This window comes from Mixophyes fleayi, chromosome 6 (assembly GCF_038048845.1).
Source record: "Mixophyes fleayi isolate aMixFle1 chromosome 6, aMixFle1.hap1, whole genome shotgun sequence".
Lineage (NCBI taxonomy): Eukaryota > Metazoa > Chordata > Amphibia > Anura > Limnodynastidae > Mixophyes > Mixophyes fleayi.
In genome coordinates, this window is record NC_134407.1 from 68886645 (window position 1) to 68904981 (window position 18337).

The 18337-nt window shown below is 39.2% G+C and overlaps 32 non-coding genes across 32 annotated transcripts; all 32 read right to left on the minus strand.

Moving 5' to 3' along the window:
• Positions 1 to 617: 617 nt before the first annotated feature.
• On the minus strand, positions 618 to 699 carry TRNAL-AAG (transfer RNA leucine (anticodon AAG)). The gene has a single exon. It is a non-coding gene; the product is annotated as a tRNA-Leu (tRNA).
• A 128-nt stretch (positions 700 to 827) lies between these two features.
• On the minus strand, positions 828 to 909 carry TRNAL-UAG (transfer RNA leucine (anticodon UAG)). Its single transcript has one exon. It is a non-coding gene; the product is annotated as a tRNA-Leu (tRNA).
• An 835-nt stretch (positions 910 to 1744) lies between these two features.
• TRNAL-AAG (transfer RNA leucine (anticodon AAG)) lies at positions 1745 to 1826 on the minus strand. The gene has a single exon. It is a non-coding gene; the product is annotated as a tRNA-Leu (tRNA).
• Positions 1827 to 1954: 128 nt separating this feature from the next.
• Positions 1955 to 2036, minus strand: TRNAL-UAG (transfer RNA leucine (anticodon UAG)). Its single transcript has one exon. It is a non-coding gene; the product is annotated as a tRNA-Leu (tRNA).
• Positions 2037 to 2434: 398 nt separating this feature from the next.
• TRNAL-AAG (transfer RNA leucine (anticodon AAG)) lies at positions 2435 to 2516 on the minus strand. Its single transcript has one exon. It is a non-coding gene; the product is annotated as a tRNA-Leu (tRNA).
• Positions 2517 to 2644: 128 nt separating this feature from the next.
• Positions 2645 to 2726, minus strand: TRNAL-UAG (transfer RNA leucine (anticodon UAG)). Its single transcript has one exon. It is a non-coding gene; the product is annotated as a tRNA-Leu (tRNA).
• An 835-nt stretch (positions 2727 to 3561) lies between these two features.
• On the minus strand, positions 3562 to 3643 carry TRNAL-AAG (transfer RNA leucine (anticodon AAG)). The gene has a single exon. It is a non-coding gene; the product is annotated as a tRNA-Leu (tRNA).
• A 391-nt stretch (positions 3644 to 4034) lies between these two features.
• Positions 4035 to 4116, minus strand: TRNAL-AAG (transfer RNA leucine (anticodon AAG)). The gene has a single exon. It is a non-coding gene; the product is annotated as a tRNA-Leu (tRNA).
• A 128-nt stretch (positions 4117 to 4244) lies between these two features.
• Positions 4245 to 4326, minus strand: TRNAL-UAG (transfer RNA leucine (anticodon UAG)). The gene has a single exon. It is a non-coding gene; the product is annotated as a tRNA-Leu (tRNA).
• An 835-nt stretch (positions 4327 to 5161) lies between these two features.
• Positions 5162 to 5243, minus strand: TRNAL-AAG (transfer RNA leucine (anticodon AAG)). The gene has a single exon. It is a non-coding gene; the product is annotated as a tRNA-Leu (tRNA).
• Positions 5244 to 5371: 128 nt separating this feature from the next.
• On the minus strand, positions 5372 to 5453 carry TRNAL-UAG (transfer RNA leucine (anticodon UAG)). Its single transcript has one exon. It is a non-coding gene; the product is annotated as a tRNA-Leu (tRNA).
• An 835-nt stretch (positions 5454 to 6288) lies between these two features.
• TRNAL-AAG (transfer RNA leucine (anticodon AAG)) lies at positions 6289 to 6370 on the minus strand. Its single transcript has one exon. It is a non-coding gene; the product is annotated as a tRNA-Leu (tRNA).
• Positions 6371 to 6761: 391 nt separating this feature from the next.
• Positions 6762 to 6843, minus strand: TRNAL-AAG (transfer RNA leucine (anticodon AAG)). Its single transcript has one exon. It is a non-coding gene; the product is annotated as a tRNA-Leu (tRNA).
• Positions 6844 to 6971: 128 nt separating this feature from the next.
• TRNAL-UAG (transfer RNA leucine (anticodon UAG)) lies at positions 6972 to 7053 on the minus strand. The gene has a single exon. It is a non-coding gene; the product is annotated as a tRNA-Leu (tRNA).
• Positions 7054 to 7888: 835 nt separating this feature from the next.
• Positions 7889 to 7970, minus strand: TRNAL-AAG (transfer RNA leucine (anticodon AAG)). The gene has a single exon. It is a non-coding gene; the product is annotated as a tRNA-Leu (tRNA).
• Positions 7971 to 8098: 128 nt separating this feature from the next.
• On the minus strand, positions 8099 to 8180 carry TRNAL-UAG (transfer RNA leucine (anticodon UAG)). The gene has a single exon. It is a non-coding gene; the product is annotated as a tRNA-Leu (tRNA).
• Positions 8181 to 9014: 834 nt separating this feature from the next.
• TRNAL-AAG (transfer RNA leucine (anticodon AAG)) lies at positions 9015 to 9096 on the minus strand. Its single transcript has one exon. It is a non-coding gene; the product is annotated as a tRNA-Leu (tRNA).
• Positions 9097 to 9224: 128 nt separating this feature from the next.
• TRNAL-UAG (transfer RNA leucine (anticodon UAG)) lies at positions 9225 to 9306 on the minus strand. Its single transcript has one exon. It is a non-coding gene; the product is annotated as a tRNA-Leu (tRNA).
• A 1127-nt stretch (positions 9307 to 10433) lies between these two features.
• Positions 10434 to 10515, minus strand: TRNAL-AAG (transfer RNA leucine (anticodon AAG)). Its single transcript has one exon. It is a non-coding gene; the product is annotated as a tRNA-Leu (tRNA).
• A 128-nt stretch (positions 10516 to 10643) lies between these two features.
• TRNAL-UAG (transfer RNA leucine (anticodon UAG)) lies at positions 10644 to 10725 on the minus strand. The gene has a single exon. It is a non-coding gene; the product is annotated as a tRNA-Leu (tRNA).
• An 834-nt stretch (positions 10726 to 11559) lies between these two features.
• TRNAL-AAG (transfer RNA leucine (anticodon AAG)) lies at positions 11560 to 11641 on the minus strand. Its single transcript has one exon. It is a non-coding gene; the product is annotated as a tRNA-Leu (tRNA).
• A 128-nt stretch (positions 11642 to 11769) lies between these two features.
• On the minus strand, positions 11770 to 11851 carry TRNAL-UAG (transfer RNA leucine (anticodon UAG)). Its single transcript has one exon. It is a non-coding gene; the product is annotated as a tRNA-Leu (tRNA).
• Positions 11852 to 12978: 1127 nt separating this feature from the next.
• TRNAL-AAG (transfer RNA leucine (anticodon AAG)) lies at positions 12979 to 13060 on the minus strand. The gene has a single exon. It is a non-coding gene; the product is annotated as a tRNA-Leu (tRNA).
• Positions 13061 to 13188: 128 nt separating this feature from the next.
• Positions 13189 to 13270, minus strand: TRNAL-UAG (transfer RNA leucine (anticodon UAG)). Its single transcript has one exon. It is a non-coding gene; the product is annotated as a tRNA-Leu (tRNA).
• An 835-nt stretch (positions 13271 to 14105) lies between these two features.
• Positions 14106 to 14187, minus strand: TRNAL-AAG (transfer RNA leucine (anticodon AAG)). The gene has a single exon. It is a non-coding gene; the product is annotated as a tRNA-Leu (tRNA).
• A 128-nt stretch (positions 14188 to 14315) lies between these two features.
• TRNAL-UAG (transfer RNA leucine (anticodon UAG)) lies at positions 14316 to 14397 on the minus strand. The gene has a single exon. It is a non-coding gene; the product is annotated as a tRNA-Leu (tRNA).
• A 135-nt stretch (positions 14398 to 14532) lies between these two features.
• On the minus strand, positions 14533 to 14614 carry TRNAL-UAG (transfer RNA leucine (anticodon UAG)). Its single transcript has one exon. It is a non-coding gene; the product is annotated as a tRNA-Leu (tRNA).
• An 835-nt stretch (positions 14615 to 15449) lies between these two features.
• TRNAL-AAG (transfer RNA leucine (anticodon AAG)) lies at positions 15450 to 15531 on the minus strand. Its single transcript has one exon. It is a non-coding gene; the product is annotated as a tRNA-Leu (tRNA).
• Positions 15532 to 15659: 128 nt separating this feature from the next.
• TRNAL-UAG (transfer RNA leucine (anticodon UAG)) lies at positions 15660 to 15741 on the minus strand. Its single transcript has one exon. It is a non-coding gene; the product is annotated as a tRNA-Leu (tRNA).
• An 835-nt stretch (positions 15742 to 16576) lies between these two features.
• Positions 16577 to 16658, minus strand: TRNAL-UAG (transfer RNA leucine (anticodon UAG)). The gene has a single exon. It is a non-coding gene; the product is annotated as a tRNA-Leu (tRNA).
• An 835-nt stretch (positions 16659 to 17493) lies between these two features.
• On the minus strand, positions 17494 to 17575 carry TRNAL-AAG (transfer RNA leucine (anticodon AAG)). Its single transcript has one exon. It is a non-coding gene; the product is annotated as a tRNA-Leu (tRNA).
• Positions 17576 to 17703: 128 nt separating this feature from the next.
• TRNAL-UAG (transfer RNA leucine (anticodon UAG)) lies at positions 17704 to 17785 on the minus strand. The gene has a single exon. It is a non-coding gene; the product is annotated as a tRNA-Leu (tRNA).
• Between the last annotated feature and the right edge of the window lie 552 nt (positions 17786 to 18337).

Genomic DNA, 18337 nt, shown 5'->3' on the forward strand with positions numbered 1-18337 from the left:
TTGCTATTTGTTCATTTCAACTGAATACCACAAAAATTTAGAGACAAGATCCAAACTGCTTATTTTGGCATCAGTGGGATTCAAAGACATACCTTCAAAAAAACACAAGCAAAAATTCAATCCCTTACACCAATGAGCCATGCTGCCACCTTTGCTTTTCTATTTGTATGAAAAGTTGATAACATGATGAAATGTTAGTTATGATGGTGCCTGGCGGTATATACATCACACTAAAATAATTTTCGTTTCTCTTCACTGTTTTTAAATCACTTTATTTAGAAATATTTTAAACCGGTTTCAGGAATGTCTTCGACACATGACTAAAGTTGCGATTTAGCTAAAATATACTTCCACAGGTAACACCAGCTGGATTTTTCAACTCCAGTCCTCAGGACCCCTAACAGTGCATGTTTTCCATATCTCCTTGCTTAAGCACAGGTGTATTCATAACTGACTGACACATTCTAACAGATCTACAGGTGGTATAATTATTTCCCTTGTCACCTGGAAAGCAAGCACTGTTAAGGGTCCTGAGGACTGGAGTTGAGAAACACTGATCTTCACGCTTGAACGACATCTATACCGATCTCTGCACCTTCTCTTGGATCTAACGAAAATGGCAGCAGTGGGATTTGAACCCATGCCTCCGAAGAGACTGGAGCCTTAATCCAGCGCCTTAGACCGCTCGGCCATGCTACCACTCATGATCTCTCTTTCGTGAGCTCTAAGATCTGACAATCAGAACAACAAAGCCTATAAATTCTGCATTTGAAAGCTGAGTATCTTCTTTATCTATACGTTGGAACCACATGAAGAACTAATAAAAATGGCAGCAGTGGGATTTGAACCCACGCCTCCGAAGAGACTGGAGCCTAAATCCAGCGCCTCAGACCGCTCGGCCATGCTACCACTCATGAGCTTGCTTTCGTGAGCTCTAAGATCTGAAAAATGTCAATCAGATCAACAAAGCCTACAAATTCTGCATTTGAAAGCTGCATTTCAAAAAAAAATGTCAGGAGAAAAATCCGTAAAATGCTAAATTACATGCGATAACCACAAATCAGAAAAAGGTTGAATAAAGTGCTTAACCGATAAAGTTGATTACAAATATTTTCATTTTAATTGATTTGCTATTTGTTCATTTCAACTGAATACCACAAAAATTTAGAGACAAGATCCAAACTGCTTATTTTGGCATCAGTGGGATTCAAAGACATACCTTCAAAAAAACACAAGCAAAAATTCAATCCCTTACACCAATGAGCCATGCTGCCACCTTTGCTTTTCTATTTGTATGAAAAGTTGATAACATGATGAAATGTTAGTTATGATGGTGCCTGGCGGTATATACATCACACTAAAATAATTTTCGTTTCTCTTCACTGTTTTTAAATCACTTTATTTAGAAATATTTTAAACCGGTTTCAGGAATGTCTTCGACACATGACTAAAGTTGCGATTTAGCTAAAATATACTTCCACAGGTAACACCAGCTGGATTTTTCAACTCCAGTCCTCAGGACCCCTAACAGTGCATGTTTTCCATATCTCCTTGCTTAAGCACAGGTGTATTCATAACTGACTGACACATTCTAACAGATCTACAGGTGGTATAATTATTTCCCTTGTCACCTGGAAAGCAAGCACTGTTAAGGGTCCTGAGGACTGGAGTTGAGAAACACTGATCTTCACGCTTGAACGACATCTATACCGATCTCTGCACCTTCTCTTGGATCTAACGAAAATGGCAGCAGTGGGATTTGAACCCATGCCTCCGAAGAGACTGGAGCCTTAATCCAGCGCCTTAGACCGCTCGGCCATGCTACCACTCATGATCTCTCTTTCGTGAGCTCTAAGATCTGACAATCAGAACAACAAAGCCTATAAATTCTGCATTTGAAAGCTGAGTATCTTCTTTATCTATACGTTGGAACCACATGAAGAACTAATAAAAATGGCAGCAGTGGGATTTGAACCCACGCCTCCGAAGAGACTGGAGCCTAAATCCAGCGCCTTAGACCGCTCGGCCATGCTACCACTCATGAGCTTGCTTTCGTGAGCTCTAAGATCTGAAAAATGTCAATCAGATCAACAAAGCCTATAAATTCTGCATTTGAAAGCTGAGTATCTTCTTTATCTATACGTTGGAATTTAGCTAAAATATACTTCCACAGGTAACACCAGCTGGATTTCTCAACTCCAGTCCTCAGGACCCCTAACAGTGCATGTTTTCCATATCTCCTTGCTTAAGCACAGGTGTATTCATAACTGACTGACACATTCTAACAGATCTACAGGTGGTATAATTATTTCCCTTGTCACCTGGAAAGCAAGCACTGTTAAGGGTCCTGAGGACTGGAGTTGAGAAACACTGATCTTCACGCTTGAACGACATCTATACCGATCTCTGCACCTTCTCTTGGATCTAACGAAAATGGCAGCAGTGGGATTTGAACCCATGCCTCCGAAGAGACTGGAGCCTTAATCCAGCGCCTTAGACCGCTCGGCCATGCTACCACTCATGATCTCTCTTTCGTGAGCTCTAAGATCTGACAATCAGAACAACAAAGCCTATAAATTCTGCATTTGAAAGCTGAGTATCTTCTTTATCTATACGTTGGAACCACATGAAGAACTAATAAAAATGGCAGCAGTGGGATTTGAACCCACGCCTCCGAAGAGACTGGAGCCTAAATCCAGCGCCTTAGACCGCTCGGCCATGCTACCACTCATGAGCTTGCTTTCGTGAGCTCTAAGATCTGAAAAATGTCAATCAGATCAACAAAGCCTACAAATTCTGCATTTGAAAGCTGCATTTCAAAAAAAAATGTCAGGAGAAAAATCCGTAAAATGCTAAATTACATGCGATAACCACAAATCAGAAAAAGGTTGAATAAAGTGCTTAACCGATAAAGTTGATTACAAATATTTACATTTTAATTGAGTTGCTATTTGTTCATTTCAACTGAATACCACAAAAATTTAGAGACAAGATCCAAACTGCTTATTTTGGCATCAGTGGGATTCAAAGACATACCTTCAAAAAAACACAAGCAAAAATTCAATCCCTTACACCAATGAGCCATGCTGCCACCTTTGCTTTTCTATTTGTATGAAAAGTTGATAACATGATGAAATGTTAGTTATGATGGTGCCTGGCGGTATATACATCACACTAAAATAATTTTCGTTTCTCTTCACTGTTTTTAAATCACTTTATTTAGAAATATTTTAAACCGGTTTCAGGAATGTCTTCGACACATGACTAAAGTTGCGATTTAGCTAAAATATACTTCCACAGGTAACACCAGCTGGATTTCTCAACTCCAGTCCTCAGGACCCCTAACAGTGCATGTTTTCCATATCTCCTTGCTTAAGCACAGGTGTATTCATAACTGACTGACACATTCTAACAGATCTACAGGTGGTATAATTATTTCCCTTGTCACCTGGAAAGCAAGCACTGTTAAGGGTCCTGAGGACTGGAGTTGAGAAACACTGATCTTCACGCTTGAACGACATCTATACCGATCTCTGCACCTTCTCTTGGATCTAACGAAAATGGCAGCAGTGGGATTTGAACCCACGCCTCCGAAGAGACTGGAGCCTTAATCCAGCGCCTTAGACCGCTCGGCCATGCTACCACTCATGATCTCTCTTTCGTGAGCTCTAAGATCTGACAATCAGAACAACAAAGCCTATAAATTCTGCATTTGAAAGCTGAGTATCTTCTTTATCTATACGTTGGAATTTAGCTAAAATATACTTCCACAGGTAACACCAGCTGGATTTCTCAACTCCAGTCCTCAGGACCCCTAACAGTGCATGTTTTCCATATCTCCTTGCTTAAGCACAGGTGTATTCATAACTGACTGACACATTCTAACAGATCTACAGGTGGTATAATTATTTCCCTTGTCACCTGGAAAGCAAGCACTGTTAAGGGTCCTGAGGACTGGAGTTGAGAAACACTGATCTTCACGCTTGAACGACATCTATACCGATCTCTGCACCTTCTCTTGGATCTAACGAAAATGGCAGCAGTGGGATTTGAACCCATGTCTCCGAAGAGACTGGAGCCTTAATCCAGCGGCTTAGACCGCTCGGCCATGCTACCACTCATGATCTCTCTTTCGTGAGCTCTAAGATCTGACAATCAGAACAACAAAGCCTATAAATTCTGCATTTGAAAGCTGAGTATCTTCTTTATCTATACGTTGGAACCACATGAAGAACTAATAAAAATGGCAGCAGTGGGATTTGAACCCACGCCTCCGAAGAGACTGGAGCCTAAATCCAGCGCCTTAGACCGCTCGGCCATGCTACCACTCATGAGCTTGCTTTCGTGAGCTCTAAGATCTGAAAAATGTCAATCAGATCAACAAAGCCTACAAATTCTGCATTTGAAAGCTGCATTTCAAAAAAAAATGTCAGGAGAAAAATCCGTAAAATGCTAAATTACATGCGATAACCACAAATCAGAAAAAGGTTGAATAAAGTGCTTAACCGATAAAGTTGATTACAAATATTTACATTTTAATTGAGTTGCTATTTGTTCATTTCAACTGAATACCACAAAAATTTAGAGACAAGATCCAAACTGCTTATTTTGGCATCAGTGGGATTCAAAGACATACCTTCAAAAAAACACAAGCAAAAATTCAATCCCTTACACCAATGAGCCATGCTGCCACCTTTGCTTTTCTATTTGTATGAAAAGTTGATAACATGATGAAATGTTAGTTATGATGGTGCCTGGCGGTATATACATCACACTAAAATAATTTTCGTTTCTCTTCACTGTTTTTAAATCACTTTATTTAGAAATATTTTAAACCGGTTTCAGGAATGTCTTCGACACATGACTAAAGTTGCGATTTAGCTAAAATATACTTCCACAGGTAACACCAGCTGGATTTTTCAACTCCAGTCCTCAGGACCCCTAACAGTGCATGTTTTCCATATCTCCTTGCTTAAGCACAGGTGTATTCATAACTGACTGACACATTCTAACAGATCTACAGGTGGTATAATTATTTCCCTTGTCACCTGGAAAGCAAGCACTGTTAAGGGTCCTGAGGACTGGAGTTGAGAAACACTGATCTTCACGCTTGAACGACATCTATACCGATCTCTGCACCTTCTCTTGGATCTAACGAAAATGGCAGCAGTGGGATTTGAACCCATGCCTCCGAAGAGACTGGAGCCTTAATCCAGCGCCTTAGACCGCTCGGCCATGCTACCACTCATGATCTCTCTTTCGTGAGCTCTAAGATCTGACAATCAGAACAACAAAGCCTATAAATTCTGCATTTGAAAGCTGAGTATCTTCTTTATCTATACGTTGGAACCACATGAAGAACTAATAAAAATGGCAGCAGTGGGATTTGAACCCACGCCTCCGAAGAGACTGGAGCCTAAATCCAGCGCCTTAGACCGCTTGGCCATGCTACCACTCATGAGCTTGCTTTCGTGAGCTCTAAGATCTGAAAAATGTCAATCAGATCAACAAAGCCTACAAATTCTGCATTTGAAAGCTGCATTTCAAAAAAAAATGTCAGGAGAAAAATCCGTAAAATGCTAAATTACATGCGATAACCACAAATCAGAAAAAGGTTGAATAAAGTGCTTAACCGATAAAGTTGATTACAAATATTTTCATTTTAATTGATTTGCTATTTGTTCATTTCAACTGAATACCACAAAAATTTAGAGACAAGATCCAAACTGCTTATTTTGGCATCAGTGGGATTCAAAGACATACCTTCAAAAAAACACAAGCAAAAATTCAATCCCTTACACCAATGAGCCATGCTGCCACCTTTGCTTTTCTATTTGTATGAAAAGTTGATAACATGATGAAATGTTAGTTATGATGGTGCCTGGCGGTATATACATCACACTAAAATAATTTTCGTTTCTCTTCACTGTTTTTAAATCACTTTATTTAGAAATATTTTAAACCGGTTTCAGGAATGTCTTCGACACATGACTAAAGTTGCGATTTAGCTAAAATATACTTCCACAGGTAACACCAGCTGGATTTCTCAACTCCAGTCCTCAGGACCCCTAACAGTGCATGTTTTCCATATCTCCTTGCTTAAGCACAGGTGTATTCATAACTGACTGACACATTCTAACAGATCTACAGGTGGTATAATTATTTCCCTTGTCACCTGGAAAGCAAGCACTGTTAAGGGTCCTGAGGACTGGAGTTGAGAAACACTGATCTTCACGCTTGAATGACATCTATACCGATCTCTGCACCTTCTCTTGGATCTAACGAAAATGGCAGCAGTGGGATTTGAACCCACGCCTCCGAAGAGACTGGAGCCTTAATCCAGCGCCTTAGACCGCTCGGCCATGCTACCACTCATGATCTCTCTTTCGTGAGCTCTAAGATCTGACAATCAGAACAACAAAGCCTATAAATTCTGCATTTGAAAGCTGAGTATCTTCTTTATCTATACGTTGGAATTTAGCTAAAATATACTTCCACAGGTAACACCAGCTGGATTTCTCAACTCCAGTCCTCAGGACCCCTAACAGTGCATGTTTTCCATATCTCCTTGCTTAAGCACAGGTGTATTCATAACTGACTGACACATTCTAACAGATCTACAGGTGGTATAATTATTTCCCTTGTCACCTGGAAAGCAAGCACTGTTAAGGGTCCTGAGGACTGGAGTTGAGAAACACTGATCTTCACGCTTGAACGACATCTATACCGATCTCTGCACCTTCTCTTGGATCTAACGAAAATGGCAGCAGTGGGATTTGAACCCATGCCTCCGAAGAGACTGGAGCCTTAATCCAGCGCCTTAGACCGCTCGGCCATGCTACCACTCATGATCTCTCTTTCGTGAGCTCTAAGATCTGACAATCAGAACAACAAAGCCTATAAATTCTGCATTTGAAAGCTGAGTATCTTCTTTATCTATACGTTGGAACCACATGAAGAACTAATAAAAATGGCAGCAGTGGGATTTGAACCCACGCCTCCGAAGAGACTGGAGCCTAAATCCAGCGCCTTAGACCGCTCGGCCATGCTACCACTCATGAGCTTGCTTTCGTGAGCTCTAAGATCTGAAAAATGTCAATCAGATCAACAAAGCCTACAAATTCTGCATTTGAAAGCTGCATTTCAAAAAAAAATGTCAGGAGAAAAATCCGTAAAATGCTAAATTACATGCGATAACCACAAATCAGAAAAAGGTTGAATAAAGTGCTTAACCGATAAAGTTGATTACAAATATTTACATTTTAATTGAGTTGCTATTTGTTCATTTCAACTGAATACCACAAAAATTTAGAGACAAGATCCAAACTGCTTATTTTGGCATCAGTGGGATTCAAAGACATACCTTCAAAAAAACACAAGCAAAAATTCAATCCCTTACACCAATGAGCCATGCTGCCACCTTTGCTTTTCTATTTGTATGAAAAGTTGATAACATGATGAAATGTTAGTTATGATGGTGCCTGGCGGTATATACATCACACTAAAATAATTTTCGTTTCTCTTCACTGTTTTTAAATCACTTTATTTAGAAATATTTTAAACCGGTTTCAGGAATGTCTTCGACACATGACTAAAGTTGCGATTTAGCTAAAATATACTTCCACAGGTAACACCAGCTGGATTTTTCAACTCCAGTCCTCAGGACCCCTAACAGTGCATGTTTTCCATATCTCCTTGCTTAAGCACAGGTGTATTCATAACTGACTGACACATTCTAACAGATCTACAGGTGGTATAATTATTTCCCTTGTCACCTGGAAAGCAAGCACTGTTAAGGGTCCTGAGGACTGGAGTTGAGAAACACTGATCTTCACGCTTGAACGACATCTATACCGATCTCTGCACCTTCTCTTGGATCTAACGAAAATGGCAGCAGTGGGATTTGAACCCATGCCTCCGAAGAGACTGGAGCCTTAATCCAGCGCCTTAGACCGCTCGGCCATGCTACCACTCATGATCTCTCTTTCGTGAGCTCTAAGATCTGACAATCAGAACAACAAAGCCTATAAATTCTGCATTTGAAAGCTGAGTATCTTCTTTATCTATACGTTGGAACCACATGAAGAACTAATAAAAATGGCAGCAGTGGGATTTGAACCCACGCCTCCGAAGAGACTGGAGCCTAAATCCAGCGCCTTAGACCGCTCGGCCATGCTACCACTCATGAGCTTGCTTTCGTGAGCTCTAAGATCTGAAAAATGTCAATCAGATCAACAAAGCCTACAAATTCTGCATTTGAAAGCTGCATTTCAAAAAAAAATGTCAGGAGAAAAATCCGTAAAATGCTAAATTACATGCGATAACCACAAATCAGAAAAAGGTTGAATAAAGTGCTTAACCGATAAAGTTGATTACAAATATTTTCATTTTAATTGATTTGCTATTTGTTCATTTCAACTGAATACCACAAAAATTTAGAGACAAGATCCAAACTGCTTATTTTGGCATCAGTGGGATTCAAAGACATACCTTCAAAAAAACACAAGCAAAAATTCAATCCCTTACACCAATGAGCCATGCTGCCACCTTTGCTTTTCTATTTGTATGAAAAGTTGATAACATGATGAAATGTTAGTTATGATGGTGCCTGGCGGTATATACATCACACTAAAATAATTTTCGTTTTCTTCACTGTTTTTAAATCACTTTATTTAGAAATATTTTAAACCGGTTTCAGGAATGTCTTCGACACATGACTAAAGTTGCGATTTAGCTAAAATATACTTCCACAGGTAACACCAGCTGGATTTTTCAACTCCAGTCCTCAGGACCCCTAACAGTGCATGTTTTCCATATCTCCTTGCTTAAGCACAGGTGTATTCATAACTGACTGACACATTCTAACAGATCTACAGGTGGTATAATTATTTCCCTTGTCACCTGGAAAGCAAGCACTGTTAAGGGTCCTGAGGACTGGAGTTGAGAAACACTGATCTTCACGCTTGAACGACATCTATACCGATCTCTGCACCTTCTCTTGGATCTAACGAAAATGGCAGCAGTGGGATTTGAACCCATGCCTCCGAAGAGACTGGAGCCTTAATCCAGCGCCTTAGACCGCTCGGCCATGCTACCACTCATGATCTCTCTTTCGTGAGCTCTAAGATCTGACAATCAGAACAACAAAGCCTATAAATTCTGCATTTGAAAGCTGAGTATCTTCTTTATCTATACGTTGGAACCACATGAAGAACTAATAAAAATGGCAGCAGTGGGATTTGAACCCACGCCTCCGAAGAGACTGGAGCCTAAATCCAGCGCCTTAGACCGCTCGGCCATGCTACCACTCATGAGCTTGCTTTCGTGAGCTCTAAGATCTGAAAAATGTCAATCAGATCAACAAAGCCTACAAATTCTGCATTTGAAAGCTGCATTTCAAAAAAAAATGTCAGGAGAAAAATCCGTAAAATGCTAAATTACATGCGATAACCACAAATCAGAAAAAGGTTGAATAAAGTGCTTAACCGATAAAGTTGATTACAAATATTTTCATTTTAATTGATTTGCTATTTGTTCATTTCAACTGAATACCACAAAAATTTAGAGACAAGATCCAAACTGCTTATTTTGGCATCAGTGGGATTCAAAGACATACCTTCAAAAAAACACAAGCAAAAATTCAATCCCTTCAACAAAGCCTACAAATTCTGCATTTGAAAGCTGCATTTCAAAAAAAAATGTCAGGAGAAAAATCCGTAAAATGCTAAATTACATGCGATAACCACAAATCAGAAAAAGGTTGAATAAAGTGCTTAACCGATAAAGTTGATTACAAATATTTTCATTTTAATTGATTTGCTATTTGTTCATTTCAACTGAATACCACAAAAATTTAGAGACAAGATCCAAACTGCTTATTTTGGCATCAGTGGGATTCAAAGACATACCTTCAAAAAAACACAAGCAAAAATTCAATCCCTTACACCAATGAGCCATGCTGCCACCTTTGCTTTTCTATTTGTATGAAAAGTTGATAACATGATGAAATGTTAGTTATGATGGTGCCTGGCGGTATATACATCACACTAAAATAATTTTCGTTTCTCTTCACTGTTTTTAAATCACTTTATTTAGAAATATTTTAAACCGGTTTCAGGAATGTCTTCGACACATGACTAAAGTTGCGATTTAGCTAAAATATACTTCCACAGGTAACACCAGCTGGATTTTTCAACTCCAGTCCTCAGGACCCCTAACAGTGCATGTTTTCCATATCTCCTTGCTTAAGCACAGGTGTATTCATAACTGACTGACACATTCTAACAGATCTACAGGTGGTATAATTATTTCCCTTGTCACCTGGAAAGCAAGCACTGTTAAGGGTCCTGAGGACTGGAGTTGAGAAACACTGATCTTCACGCTTGAACGACATCTATACCGATCTCTGCACCTTCTCTTGGATCTAACGAAAATGGCAGCAGTGGGATTTGAACCCATGCCTCCGAAGAGACTGGAGCCTTAATCCAGCGCCTTAGACCGCTCGGCCATGCTACCACTCATGATCTCTCTTTCGTGAGCTCTAAGATCTGACAATCAGAACAACAAAGCCTATAAATTCTGCATTTGAAAGCTGAGTATCTTCTTTATCTATACGTTGGAACCACATGAAGAACTAATAAAAATGGCAGCAGTGGGATTTGAACCCACGCCTCCGAAGAGACTGGAGCCTAAATCCAGCGCCTTAGACCGCTCGGCCATGCTACCACTCATGAGCTTGCTTTCGTGAGCTCTAAGATCTGAAAAATGTCAATCAGATCAACAAAGCCTACAAATTCTGCATTTGAAAGCTGCATTTCAAAAAAAAATGTCAGGAGAAAAATCCGTAAAATGCTAAATTACATGCGATAACCACAAATCAGAAAAAGGTTGAATAAAGTGCTTAACCGATAAAGTTGATTACAAATATTTTCATTTTAATTGATTTGCTATTTGTTCATTTCAACTGAATACCACAAAAATTTAGAGACAAGATCCAAACTGCTTATTTTGGCATCAGTGGGATTCAAAGACATACCTTCAAAAAAACACAAGCAAAAATTCAATCCCTTACACCAATGAGCCATGCTGCCACCTTTGCTTTTCTATTTGTATGAAAAGTTGATAACATGATGAAATGTTAGTTATGATGGTGCCTGGCGGTATATACATCACACTAAAATAATTTTCGTTTTCTTCACTGTTTTTAAATCACTTTATTTAGAAATATTTTAAACCGGTTTCAGGAATGTCTTCGACACATGACTAAAGTTGCGATTTAGCTAAAATATACTTCCACAGGTAACACCAGCTGGATTTTTCAACTCCAGTCCTCAGGACCCCTAACAGTGCATGTTTTCCATATCTCCTTGCTTAAGCACAGGTGTATTCATAACTGACTGACACATTCTAACAGATCTACAGGTGGTATAATTATTTCCCTTGTCACCTGGAAAGCAAGCACTGTTAAGGGTCCTGAGGACTGGAGTTGAGAAACACTGATCTTCACGCTTGAACGACATCTATACCGATCTCTGCACCTTCTCTTGGATCTAACGAAAATGGCAGCAGTGGGATTTGAACCCATGCCTCCGAAGAGACTGGAGCCTTAATCCAGCGCCTTAGACCGCTCGGCCATGCTACCACTCATGATCTCTCTTTCGTGAGCTCTAAGATCTGACAATCAGAACAACAAAGCCTATAAATTCTGCATTTGAAAGCTGAGTATCTTCTTTATCTATACGTTGGAACCACATGAAGAACTAATAAAAATGGCAGCAGTGGGATTTGAACCCACGCCTCCGAAGAGACTGGAGCCTAAATCCAGCGCCTTAGACCGCTCGGCCATGCTACCACTCATGAGCTTGCTTTCGTGAGCTCTAAGATCTGAAAAATGTCAATCAGATCAACAAAGCCTACAAATTCTGCATTTGAAAGCTGCATTTCAAAAAAAAATGTCAGGAGAAAAATCCGTAAAATGCTAAATTACATGCGATAACCACAAATCAGAAAAAGGTTGAATAAAGTGCTTAACCGATAAAGTTGATTACAAATATTTTCATTTTAATTGATTTGCTATTTGTTCATTTCAACTGAATACCACAAAAATTTAGAGACAAGATCCAAACTGCTTATTTTGGCATCAGTGGGATTCAAAGACATACCTTCAAAAAAACACAAGCAAAAATTCAATCCCTTCAACAAAGCCTACAAATTCTGCATTTGAAAGCTGCATTTCAAAAAAAAATGTCAGGAGAAAAATCCGTAAAATGCTAAATTACATGCGATAACCACAAATCAGAAAAAGGTTGAATAAAGTGCTTAACCGATAAAGTTGATTACAAATATTTTCATTTTAATTGATTTGCTATTTGTTCATTTCAACTGAATACCACAAAAATTTAGAGACAAGATCCAAACTGCTTATTTTGGCATCAGTGGGATTCAAAGACATACCTTCAAAAAAACACAAGCAAAAATTCAATCCCTTACACCAATGAGCCATGCTGCCACCTTTGCTTTTCTATTTGTATGAAAAGTTGATAACATGATGAAATGTTAGTTATGATGGTGCCTGGCGGTATATACATCACACTAAAATAATTTTCGTTTCTCTTCACTGTTTTTAAATCACTTTATTTAGAAATATTTTAAACCGGTTTCAGGAATGTCTTCGACACATGACTAAAGTTGCGATTTAGCTAAAATATACTTCCACAGGTAACACCAGCTGGATTTCTCAACTCCAGTCCTCAGGACCCCTAACAGTGCATGTTTTCCATATCTCCTTGCTTAAGCACAGGTGTATTCATAACTGACTGACACATTCTAACAGATCTACAGGTGGTATAATTATTTCCCTTGTCACCTGGAAAGCAAGCACTGTTAAGGGTCCTGAGGACTGGAGTTGAGAAACACTGATCTTCACGCTTGAACGACATCTATACCGATCTCTGCACCTTCTCTTGGATCTAATGAAAATGGCAGCAGTGGGATTTGAACCCACGCCTCCGAAGAGACTGGAGCCTTAATCCAGCGCCTTAGACCGCTCGGCCATGCTACCACTCATGATCTCTCTTTCGTGAGCTCTAAGATATGACAATCAGAACAACAAAGCCTATAAATTCTGCATTTGAAAGCTGAGTATCTTCTTTATCTATACGTTGGAACCACATGAAGAACTAATAAAAATGGCAGCAGTGGGATTTGAACCCACGCCTCCGAAGAGACTGGAGCCTAAATCCAGCGCCTTAGACCGCTCGGCCATGCTACCACTCATGAGCTTGCTTTCGTGAGCTCTAAGATCTGAAAAATGTCAATCAGATCAACAAAGCCTACAAATTCTGCATTTGAAAGCTGCATTTCAAAAAAAAATGTCAGGAGAAAAATCCGTAAAATGCTAAATTACATGCGATAACCACAAATCAGAAAAAGGTTGAATAAAGTGCTTAACCGATAAAGTTGATTACAAATATTTACATTTTAATTGAGTTGCTATTTGTTCATTTCAACTGAATACCACAAAAATTTAGAGACAAGATCCAAACTGCTTATTTTGGCATCAGTGGGATTCAAAGACATACCTTCAAAAAAACACAAGCAAAAATTCAATCCCTTACACCAATGAGCCATGCTGCCACCTTTGCTTTTCTATTTGTATGAAAAGTTGATAACATGATGAAATGTTAGTTATGATGGTGCCTGGCGGTATATACATCACACTAAAATAATTTTCGTTTCTCTTCACTGTTTTTAAATCACTTTATTTAGAAATATTTTAAACCGGTTTCAGGAATGTCTTCGACACATGACTAAAGTTGCGATTTAGCTAAAATATACTTCCACAGGTAACACCAGCTGGATTTTTCAACTCCAGTCCTCAGGACCCCTAACAGTGCATGTTTTCCATATCTCCTTGCTTAAGCACAGGTGTATTCATAACTGACTGACACATTCTAACAGATCTACAGGTGGTATAATTATTTCCCTTGTCACCTGGAAAGCAAGCACTGTTAAGGGTCCTGAGGACTGGAGTTGAGAAACACTGATCTTCACGCTTGAACGACATCTATACCGATCTCTGCACCTTCTCTTGGATCTAATGAAAATGGCAGCAGTGGGATTTGAACCCACGCCTCCGAAGAGACTGGAGCCTTAATCCAGCGCCTTAGACCGCTCGGCCATGCTACCACTCATGATCTCTCTTTCGTGAGCTCTAAGATCTGACAATCAGAACAACAAAGCCTATAAATTCTGCATTTGAAAGCTGAGTATCTTCTTTATCTATACGTTGGAACCACATGAAGAACTAATAAAAATGGCAGCAGTGGGATTTGAACCCACGCCTCCGAAGAGACTGGAGCCTAAATCCAGCGCCTTAGACCGCTCAGCCATGCTACCACTCATGAGCTTGCTTTCGTGAGCTCTAAGATCTGAAAAATGTCAATCAGATCAACAAAGCCTATAAATTCTGCATTTGAAAGCTGAGTATCTTCTTTATCTATACGTTGGAACCACATGAAGAACTAATAAAAATGGCAGCAGTGGGATTTGAACCCACGCCTCCGAAGAGACTGGAGCCTAAATCCAGCGCCTTAGACCGCTCGGCCATGCTACCACTCATGAGCTTGCTTTCGTGAGCTCTAAGATCTGAAAAATGTCAATCAGATCAACAAAGCCTACAAATTCTGCATTTGAAAGCTGCATTTCAAAAAAAAATGTCAGGAGAAAAATCCGTAAAATGCTAAATTACATGCGATAACCACAAATCAGAAAAAGGTTGAATAAAGTGCTTAACCGATAAAGTTGATTACAAATATTTACATTTTAATTGAGTTGCTATTTGTTCATTTCAACTGAATACCACAAAAATTTAGAGACAAGATCCAAACTGCTTATTTTGGCATCAGTGGGATTCAAAGACATACCTTCAAAAAAACACAAGCAAAAATTCAATCCCTTACACCAATGAGCCATGCTGCCACCTTTGCTTTTCTATTTGTATGAAAAGTTGATAACATGATGAAATGTTAGTTATGATGGTGCCTGGCGGTATATACATCACACTAAAATAATTTTCGTTTCTCTTCACTGTTTTTAAATCACTTTATTTAGAAATATTTTAAACCGGTTTCAGGAATGTCTTCGACACATGACTAAAGTTGCGATTTAGCTAAAATATACTTCCACAGGTAACACCAGCTGGATTTTTCAACTCCAGTCCTCAGGACCCCTAACAGTGCATGTTTTCCATATCTCCTTGCTTAAGCACAGGTGTATTCATAACTGACTGACACATTCTAACAGATCTACAGGTGGTATAATTATTTCCCTTGTCACCTGGAAAGCAAGCACTGTTAAGGGTCCTGAGGACTGGAGTTGAGAAACACTGATCTTCACGCTTGAAGGACATCTATACCGATCTCTGCACCTTCTCTTGGATCTAACGAAAATGGCAGCAGTGGGATTTGAACCCATGCCTCCGAAGAGACTGGAGCCTTAATCCAGCGCCTTAGACCGCTCGGCCATGCTACCACTCATGATCTCTCTTTCGTGAGCTCTAAGATCTGACAATCAGAACAACAAAGCCTATAAATTCTGCATTTGAAAGCTGAGTATCTTCTTTATCTATACGTTGGAACCACATGAAGAACTAATAAAAATGGCAGCAGTGGGATTTGAACCCACGCCTCCGAAGAGACTGGAGCCTAAATCCAGCGCCTTAGACCGCTCGGCCATGCTACCACTCATGAGCTTGCTTTCGTGAGCTCTAAGATCTGAAAAATGTCAATCAGATCAACAAAGCCTACAAATTCTGCATTTGAAAGCTGCATTTCAAAAAAAAATGTCAGGAGAAAAATCCGTAAAATGCTAAATTACATGCGATAACCACAAATCAGAAAAAGGTTGAATAAAGTGCTTAACCGATAAAGTTGATTACAAATATTTACATTTTAATTGAGTTGCTATTTGTTCATTTCAACTGAATACCACAAAAATTTAGAGACAAGATCCAAACTGCTTATTTTGGCATCAGTGGGATTCAAAGACATACCTTCAAAAAAACACAAGCAAAAATTCAATCCCTTACACCAATGAGCCATGCTGCCACCTTTGCTTTTCTATTTGTATGAAAAGTTGATAACATGATGAAATGTTAGTTATGATGGTGCCTGGCGGTATATACATCACACTAAAATAATTTTCGTTTCTCTTCACTGTTTTTGAATCACTTTATTTAGAAATATTTTAAACCGGTTTCAGGAATGTCTTCGACACATGACTAAAGTTGCGATTTAGCTAAAATATACTTCCACAGGTAACACCAGCTGGATTTTTCAACTCCAGTCCTCAGGACCCCTAACAGTGCATGTTTTCCATATCTCCTTGCTTAAGCACAGGTGTATTCATAACTGACTGACACATTCTAACAGATCTACAGGTGGTATAATTATTTCCCTTGTCACCTGGAAAGCAAGCACTGTTAAGGGTCCTGAGGACTGGAGTTGAGAAACACTGATCTTCACGCTTGAACGACATCTATACCGATCTCTGCACCTTCTCTTGGATCTAACGAAAATGGCAGCAGTGGGATTTGAACCCACGCCTCCGAAGAGACTGGAGCCTAAATCCAGCGCCTTAGACCGCTCGGCCATGCTACCACTCATGAGCTTGCTTTCGTGAGCTCTAAGATCTGAAAAATGTCAATCAGATCAACAAAGCCTACAAATTCTGCATTTGAAAGCTGCATTTCAAAAAAAAATGTCAGGAGAAAAATCCGTAAAATGCTAAATTACATGCGATAACCACAAATCAGAAAAAGGTTGAATAAAGTGCTTAACCGATAAAGTTGATTACAAATATTTTCATTTTAATTGATTTGCTATTTGTTCATTTCAACTGAATACCACAAAAATTTAGAGACAAGATCCAAACTGCTTATTTTGGCATCAGTGGGATTCAAAGACATACCTTCAAAAAAACACAAGCAAAAATTCAATCCCTTACACCAATGAGCCATGCTGCCACCTTTGCTTTTCTATTTGTATGAAAAGTTGATAACATGATGAAATGTTAGTTATGATGGTGCCTGGCGGTATATACATCACACTAAAATAATTTTCGTTTCTCTTCACTGTTTTTAAATCACTTTATTTAGAAATATTTTAAACCGGTTTCAGGAATGTCTTCGACACATGACTAAAGTTGCGATTTAGCTAAAATATACTTCCACAGGTAACACCAGCTGGATTTTTCAACTCCAGTCCTCAGGACCCCTAACAGTGCATGTTTTCCATATCTCCTTGCTTAAGCACAGGTGTATTCATAACTGACTGACACATTCTAACAGATCTACAGGTGGTATAATTATTTCCCTTGTCACCTGGAAAGCAAGCACTGTTAAGGGTCCTGAGGACTGGAGTTGAGAAACACTGATCTTCACGCTTGAACGACATCTATACCGATCTCTGCACCTTCTCTTGGATCTAACGAAAATGGCAGCAGTGGGATTTGAACCCATGCCTCCGAAGAGACTGGAGCCTTAATCCAGCGCCTTAGACCGCTCGGCCATGCTACCACTCATGATCTCTCTTTCGTGAGCTCTAAGATCTGACAATCAGAACAACAAAGCCTATAAATTCTGCATTTGAAAGCTGAGTATCTTCTTTATCTATACGTTGGAACCACATGAAGAACTAATAAAAATGGCAGCAGTGGGATTTGAACCCACGCCTCCGAAGAGACTGGAGCCTAAATCCAGCGCCTTAGACCGCTCGGCCATGCTACCACTCATGAGCTTGCTTTCGTGAGCTCTAAGATCTGAAAAATGTCAATCAGATCAACAAAGCCTACAAATTCTGCATTTGAAAGCTGCATTTCAAAAAAAAATGTCAGGAGAAAAATCCGTAAAATGCTAAATTACATGCGATAACCACAAATCAGAAAAAGGTTGAATAAAGTGCTTAACCGATAAAGTTGATTACAAATATTTTCATTTTAATTGATTTGCTATTTGTTCATTTCAACTGAATACCACAAAAATTTAGAGACAAGATCCAAACTGCTTATTTTGGCATCAGTGGGATTCAAAGACATACCTTCAAAAAAACACAAGCAAAAATTCAATCCCTTACACCAATGAGCCATGCTGCCACCTTTGCTTTTCTATTTGTATGAAAAGTTGATAACATGATGAAATGTTAGTTATGATGGTGCCTGGCGGTATATACATCACACTAAAATAATTTTCGTTTTCTTCACTGTTTTTAAATCACTTTATTTAGAAATATTTTAAACCGGTTTCAGGAATGTCTTCGACACATGACTAAAGTTGCGATTT